At 42.4% G+C, this 8,122-nt stretch overlaps 1 non-coding gene across 1 annotated transcript; it reads right to left on the reverse strand.

Annotated features, from left to right (window-relative positions):
* Positions 1-6,848: 6,848 nt before the first annotated feature.
* Trnat-ugu (transfer RNA threonine (anticodon UGU)) lies at positions 6,849-6,923 on the reverse strand. The gene has a single exon. It is a non-coding gene; the product is annotated as a tRNA-Thr (tRNA).
* Positions 6,924-8,122: the final 1,199 nt, after the last annotated feature.

Here is an 8,122-nt window from a genome sequence, read left to right on the forward strand (position 1 = left end):
TTGTCACCAGAACGTCTAATATATTATCGCCACGAGTCGGTTCTCTGTTTAACTGCTCAAGGTAGTTTTCAGATAAAGCACTTAAAAATATTTCACTAGATTCTTTGTCCCTGCCACCCGTTATGAACGTTTGAGTCTCCCAGTCTATATCCAGCAAATTAAAATCTCCACCCAGAACTATAACTTGGTGGGGAAATCTACTCGAAATATTTTCCAAATTATTCTTCTGGTGCTGAGCCACAACAGCTGCTGAGCCTGGGGGTCTATAGAGACATCCAATTACCATGTCTGAGCCTGCTTTAACCGTGACCTTCACCCAAATCATTTCACAATTAGAATCTCCGTCAATTTCCTTCGATACTATTGCACTTCTTATCGCTATAAACACGCCTCCCCCTTTACTGTCCAGCCTTTCTCTGCGATATACATTCTAATCGGAGTTTAGGATTTCATTACTGTTTACATGTGGTTTCAGCCAACTTTCTGTCCCTAGTACTATATGGGCGTTGTGACCGTTTATTAATGAAAGCAGTTCTGGGACCTTTCTATAGACGCTCCTGCAGTTTACTATTAGCACATTAATATTGTTATTCCCTGTCGCATTTTGCCTACTCCTGCCTTGCCGCGTCTCAGGAGGCGTCTTGTCGGGCCTAGGGAGGGAATTCTCTAACCTAATAAAAAGCCCATGTGCACTCCACACGTACTCCGCTACCCTCGTAGCCGCTTCCGGCGTGTAGTGCACGGCTGACCTATTCAGGGGGACCATACATTTCTCCACCCCATTGCGGAGGTCGAGAAATTTGCACCCCAGCTCTCCGAAGAATCGTCTGAGCCTCTGGTTTAAGCCTTCACCTCGGATCCAAACCAGAGGACCGCGATCGGTTCTGGGAACGATACTACAAATAGTTAGCTCTGATTCCACCCCGCGAGCGAGGCTTTCCGCCTTCACCAACTCCGCCAACCGCCTGTACGAACTGAGGATGACCTCTGAACCCAGACGGCAGGAGTCATTGGTGCCGACATCAGCAACAATTTGCAGTCGGGTGCACCCAGTGCTCTCTAGCGCCGCCGGTAGGGCCCCCTCCACATCTCGGATGAGACCCCCCCGGCAAGCACACAGAGTGAACACTGGCCTTCTTCCCCGACCTTTCCGCTATTTCCCTAAGGGGCTCCATCACCAGCCTAACGTTGGAGCTCCCAATAACTAATAAACCCCTCCCCCCGTGTGCCTGCTCGGACCTTGCTGAAGGAGCAACCACATGTCCATTCACAGGCAGAGCGGGCGATGCCACACGGCCAGCCTCCACATTGACCCTCCGCCTCGTGCGCCGCGAACGCCGCTGAACCCGCCACTCCCCTTGGGGAGAGGGTGGCCAGCCGCGCCCGGTACCCGCGAAGATGTCTCGACAGCAGGGACAGTGGGTGAAGCATCTAGCACCTGGGGTGCACCATGCGACGCACTAGACTCCCCACTGCCGCTACACTCCGAGGCAGCAAAAGCAAAAACACACGGAAGAAAAAGTGACAAGTAAGAAAAATACAGTTACAACTTAAATTAAGGTAGCTCGCTACACAGCAGACGTGAAGCAGTATACTGCACACATTTTTGCACAAGAGTTAAGGAAGTCCGATCCAAATGGAGGTTTGATTTCTCCCGAGTATTAACCGAGTGAAAGCTGCTTATTGTTGGAAATAAACTAATATTGGTAACAAGAAACGACAATAAGGAATATACATATTGAGAGGCCAATGTCAAAATACCCAGACTCCCTGAACAGAGGTCGACAAGAGGTTCGTGAACTCACACCAATTTTTGCCCGAACCTCTCGTTTCTGAGCCAAAAATATCCTTCTAGAATGGGAAGAGTTACCCAAAAACATAATACCATACGACATAAGTGAATGGAAATAAGCAAAGTAGACTAATTTACTTGTCGAAGTATCACTCACTTTCGGTACCGTTCGAATAGTGAAAATGGCAGTATTAAGTCTTTGAACAAGATCCTGAACGTGGGCTTTCCACAACACCTTACTATTTATTTGAACACCTAGGAATTTGAACCGTTCAGTTTCACTAATCATATGCCTATGCTGTGATATTAAAACGTCAGGTTTTGTTGAATTGTGTGTTAGAAACTGTAAAAACTGAATCTTACTGTGATTTAACGTTAGTTTATTTTCTACAAGCCATGGACTGAGGTCATGTACTGCACTACTTGAAACGGAGTCAATGTTGCACACAACATCCTTTACTACCAAGCTAGTGTCATCAGCAAACAAAAATATTTTAGAGTTACCCGTAATACTTGAGGGCATATCATTTATATAAATAAGGAACTATAGCGGCCCCAACACTGATCCCTGAGGAACCCCCTCCCCCTTGACAGTACACCACTCAGATCCCCCATCACACTGTATTACGTTCCCCCATTCCTGTAGATCGTTCCCTAATGCTCTTCCTGAAACACTGTACAACTTCTGATTCTGTCAGTTCTTTCAGGTCCCATCTCCTTAAATTCCCACCTTTTTCCAGTTTCTTCAGTTTTAATCTACAGTTCATAATCAATATATTGTGATCAGAGTTCACATTTGCCCCTGGAAATGTCATACAATTTAAAATATGGTTCCTAAATCTCTGTCTTACCATTATATAATCTATATGAAATATTGCAGTATCTCCAGGTCTCTTCCACGTATACAACCTTCTTTCATGATTTTTGAACCAAGTGTTAGTTATGATTAAGTTATGCTCTGGGCAAAAGCCTACCAGGCAGCTTCCTCTTTAATTTTTTACCCCCATTCCATATTCACCTACTACGTTTCCTTTTCTTCCATTTCCTACTGTCGAATTCCAGTCACCCATTAATATTAAATTTTCATCTCCCATCACTATCTGAATGATTTCTTTTATCTCATCACACATTCCATCAATTTCTTCATCATCTGAGGACTACTTTTACGACTTTGGTAGGCGTGGGATTCGTGGCTATCTTGGCCACAACAATGCGTTCACTATGCTGTATGTAGTAGCTTACCCGCATTCCTATTTTTATTAATTATTAGACCTACTCATGCATTAGCTTCATATTAGCCTTCCTAATACTTAAATCTATATCGGATGTTAACAATGACGCCGGTGGATGGACTATCACGAAATTACTGACCGTCGAGAATGTCACAAATATAACCGACAAGCTAATGGGCCCTTCACAGGAAAAGGTTTTTTGCCAGAAAACGGGGAAAAACTGAAACCCAGCAAATGAGTAAAAAAGTGTATATTCACTAACAAAAAAAATAGTGTACGCACACAACTTACACAACAATAGTCTGGGATTACTCTATTACGTAATACAGTTTTTGTGATTGTATCTTGCAGCTTTAATTATTTTTAATTAAAAGAGGCTTTAAAAGGACAGAAAGAACGTGTTGGACTATGCTAGAGATCGTTCTGTTAGCACAGTCTTTACTTTGTAATCACTTTCGTTGACTTCGGCAACTCTCAACAGAAATCTCCAACCTAACCGAGACAATGTGCTACGATACAGCCGAGATCATGACAAGAGAATGGGCTACATCACACTCGAAGTAAATGTATATAGGTAAGGATCCCCATGACCTGTATACGTCTGTTATAAAAAATCTCCAAGCCACTCTCCTCAAATAGACCGCAATCTTCTCTTGACCTTCAACTGTTACTATTTCAGAATTTAAAACCAGATTCAAAGAAAATTTGGCTACAAGGCACAAAACTAGAAAAATAAAAATAATAAAAGTGAGAACGTGAAACATGTTAGCAATAACCATAAACAGGAGATTTTACAGAAAATAAAATTGAGAAAGGAAATTATTAATATTATCGACCGTTTAGGAACTCTAGGCTACGAAAGGGATGAAAACACATATCGAATAAGTGGTGGAAGAGTTAGTGTGTTTTAAGATTAAATCCAAACAAGAATTAGAGAAAAACATATCGACGCAAGGCCTCTATTACGAAAAATTGCTAAATCTCGAGACAAATTGTGTCCTTCTGTATTTGATGAAATGTTTTGGCCCCTAGTACGGATGAAACAGTATCTGCAATATCAACAGGAACTTCGGACATGTGTTTCATATTTCATCCAAGCCTGCAGTCTATAAATATTTAAACAAAATACTATAACAAAATACCACTACAGGGGAATTACTTACGGAGTAGTTCTTGGTAAAGAAACACAGGACACAATTACGTATGTGGGCTTAATACGAAGTACAACTGTGTTTATAAATCGCTATAGTTGCCTTGGACTAACGACGAGCGAATATCAATATAACCTGTACGCTTTTCAAAGCTGTTATCCATGAAAAAGCTAAACCACGTATCGCGACCAAAATACTATTTAACACCGAAACAATGATATTAGCTGACAATGGGCACAGACTTTAGTCAATGGGCACTGTTGAAAATTTGTGCCAGACCAGGATTAGCACCCGAGTCCCCTGGTTACTAGGGAGAGGCAATGATCACTGTGTCCGAATTACACAGTGGTCAACAGAATATCACGAACTGCCCGAGCATGCCGTTCGTTAGATCCAAATTCTCCATTTCTCCATAGACTGCTAATGCACTGCTCCTTGAACATAATCCTCCTCCCCTTAATTATACAGTACATGGCCAAAAAAACAGACACCGAATATATGCAAACTTGGCCTTACGAACATTGCAGACGTCGTCTATGTAACACACGTCAAACTTCAAAGAATTTACCAATTCGTTGCATTGTTTACTATAGACCACAAATCAAGTAACGTAAAAAAAGCACTGCGTCTATTGAGATCATGATTCAGAGTTTAAAAAAAAACTAATAAGTCGCCTACATATTACAGTTGCTGCCAAAAGAGGAGAACCATTATTTTCCCACAAAAGGAAATATAGTCAAAATTACGCTTCTATTTCGGTTAGTTTATGCGGTTACTAAAATTTGCCGTGAAAGTTACATAGTGGACTCTACCCTCCCCCCACCAGAAACGTAGTTATCGTGACTGTTGTGAGACTTTTGTACACAGTTAGAGAAAGTGTGTTAAATGTGGCGCGGACGGAAACACTAGGCTACGCTACAGGGCAATCTGCTCGCACAACGTTTAGTCGGCATTCATAATCGTTGGCGTAAACAACTCTCAATCAAATTACCACCTTCCAACCTAACTTAGATCTCGGGCTACACTACCAATCGGCCTGTCATCACAACCAAATATTCATTGAGTGGGGGTGGGGGGATTTCCTGTATCTCTAGGAAAAACTGTCAGTTTTGTCAGACTCAACAGCAAGATTTACCAATGGTAAACACTTTTTAGACGGCTCGTAATTTTAGAATAGTCCTCTTCGTCTTACTTGGCATAAATTGTTCGCTTGCGTCCCAGCAGCTAGCTCCCTCAGTGTCTGCTTCTGCCATCGCACCACGCCAGTCTGCTGTTGTCCTAGCAGACCGAACGCACCGCACATCCGACACCTTCGGAACCACTCACTGGCCAGTTAGCAACTGAGCGGAACACTGTTTACATCGTGAAAGGAAAACTATGCAAAGATGTACACTTAAATGGCACGACTGAGTAGCACACACACAGTAATATCTGAGGAATGTCCTTCGACACGCGCAGAACGAAAGTCTTCTCGCGAACGTACAGCGTCTCTGAAAAAAAATCTCGTGACTATATTCCGGCGTTACGGCCAGGTTCTCATACAAATGAGCAAAAAAGGGTAAATTTGAAATTTTTTTTGAGACAATGAAAATACATTCGAACGATCTGTTTGGGAATTACGAGTGACAATACTATGAGCTTAATTTTAGATTTTCAATAAAAAATGGCGCCCGTAATTATGATTTGATCAAGGGCTTGCGAGACTGGAGTACGCAGAGTGCGTGCAGTGTGGCACCTCAGATGTTACCTGAATTCAAAAATGGGTAACATCAGTTGATACTACATTATTTCTCTGAACTTGAAAATGGATAACATCAGTCGATAATACATAAAATTAATGGGAGCGCATACCTAACCGCAATGAAACAACCTTAAATTTAACGATACAGTGCTAATTCGAACTTTGAGTTCGATTTTGAGGGGTTTGTTTCACTCCTTATGCCTACACAAAAATTAGTTAATATTAACAAATGTCATATTATAGCTATAAGTTCCTAAGAAAAGTGTTTACTTTTAGGGGTCAGAGGTAGAAGTTAAGAGATCGAACCACTTTTAATTTATGCTGCATGCCGTTCTGAGAAAATCGTTACTCGAAAAAAAAAGTGTTCAATGTTTAGGGAAAACATTTAGTTATATTATTACTTCGATTTGCATGAACTGAGTGTTACACATATATTCTTAATGTCGCTGAAAACGAATCTGAAGTCAGATTTTCAATATTCAAAACAGCTAATCCAATACGGAGGGCAAACGATTATGTTTTGACCAATTTTTACCAAAAATGTATTTTCGTTATTTACGTTTAGTCTGCAATTCAAGGAGTATTTATCAGCCCTTCCTCTACCTCTGATTGTTCCTAGACAGCAACTTCCTGTTCTTCTTGGCAGGAAAAGCCGATCTGTCTAAGCTGGATATGCAGCACTCGGCAGCCTGCACTTGATATTCGTCCGTATTTTCGGTGAGTATGTTTGCATGCATTCTGCAGTATGAATCCTTTTGAGCAAGTGCGACACGGGACGAGTTATCATCTACATCTATATGGATACCCTGCAAAACACATTTAAGTGCCTGGCAAAGGGTTCATCGAATCACCTACACAACTGATAATTAATTGAAACCCTCAGCTGCCGACAGGTGTTGTTGATATACTTCGATGGGGACAGCTGAAAAGTGTGCCGCTACTGGGACTCGAACCCAGGATCTCCTGCTTACAAGGCAGACGCTCAATCCATCTGAGCTATCGAGGGCACAAATGAACAGCACGACTGCAGGAATTTATCCCTCGCACGCTTCCCGTGAGACTCACACCCCGAACCGCCCACAATCCGATTACGTAATGTACTTAATAGGTATTTGTCCATCCACTCATTACTGGCTCACACTAAGGTGACGATTCCCGTAAGATTTCCGGTAGCCTGTGCGCATTCGCACAGACGAAGGTCAATGGCTGGGTGACGTTTAACCATAGATATGAAGATAGTAACTGTTCTAGAAAGAACAGGCGCCACTGACGACCGTGCAGCTCTTCTAGAATACATGATAGACCGGCCGATGTGGCCGAGCGGTTGTAGGCACTTCAGTCGGGAGCCACGCGACCGCTACGGTCGCAGGTTCAAATCCTGCCTCGAGCATGGATGTGTGTGATGTCCTTAATTTAGTTACGTTTAAGTCGTTCTAAGTTCTAGGAAACTGATGACCTCAGATGGTAAGTCCCAAAGTGCTCAGAGCCATTTGAACCATCAGTCCGTATGTTTGCACACTACTTACAGTAACTTATGCTAAGGACAACACACACACAACCATGCCCGAGGGAGGACTCGAACCTCCAACGGGGGGAGCCGCGCGAACCGTGACAAGGCGTTGGACACATGGCGGGTACCCCGCGCGGCTCATGGCAGCCGTGACACTGCTTCAAACAATGGACTGTAGAAACTTTTGTAAAGCACGGATTAAAAAAAAAACCTTTCCGTTCCAGGAGTCTAGACAAGTACACCTTTAAAAAATGCAACTACAAAGAAATTGAATTTTCGAACGGGGCAGGGCTTAAAACTTTGAAGAGTTAAATTTTAATGGCCGTTCTCTTGTATGCAAATAGTTTCACAGTAGAAATTTCTCTAGTTTTATTTATTTATTTATTTTTTGCTGTAGGTAAAGAAGGATAGGATTCTGAGAAGGGGGAAGGGGGGGGGGGAGGAATCTCGCCTCTCCCACCTTGGAATTCTCAGTACAGAATTTTTATTCATTACGAGATTCTCAGCCACTTGCAGAAGTGATTTCGCGTGATTCTGCAAAACTTTTCCTTTAGCCAATCGTAGTAACTATAGGATTCCGTTCCTGCTGCATGACATGTCTCGGAACTTAAACTGACCAACTTATTTGCATAAATAGCTAGCTTATCATCCGCTTCTTTACTTACTTAGACCGTTCATGGTCTGCAAAGCATTTTT

This window comes from Schistocerca gregaria, unplaced genomic scaffold, assembly GCF_023897955.1.
Source record: "Schistocerca gregaria isolate iqSchGreg1 unplaced genomic scaffold, iqSchGreg1.2 ptg000261l, whole genome shotgun sequence".
Classification (NCBI taxonomy): domain Eukaryota; kingdom Metazoa; phylum Arthropoda; class Insecta; order Orthoptera; family Acrididae; genus Schistocerca; species Schistocerca gregaria.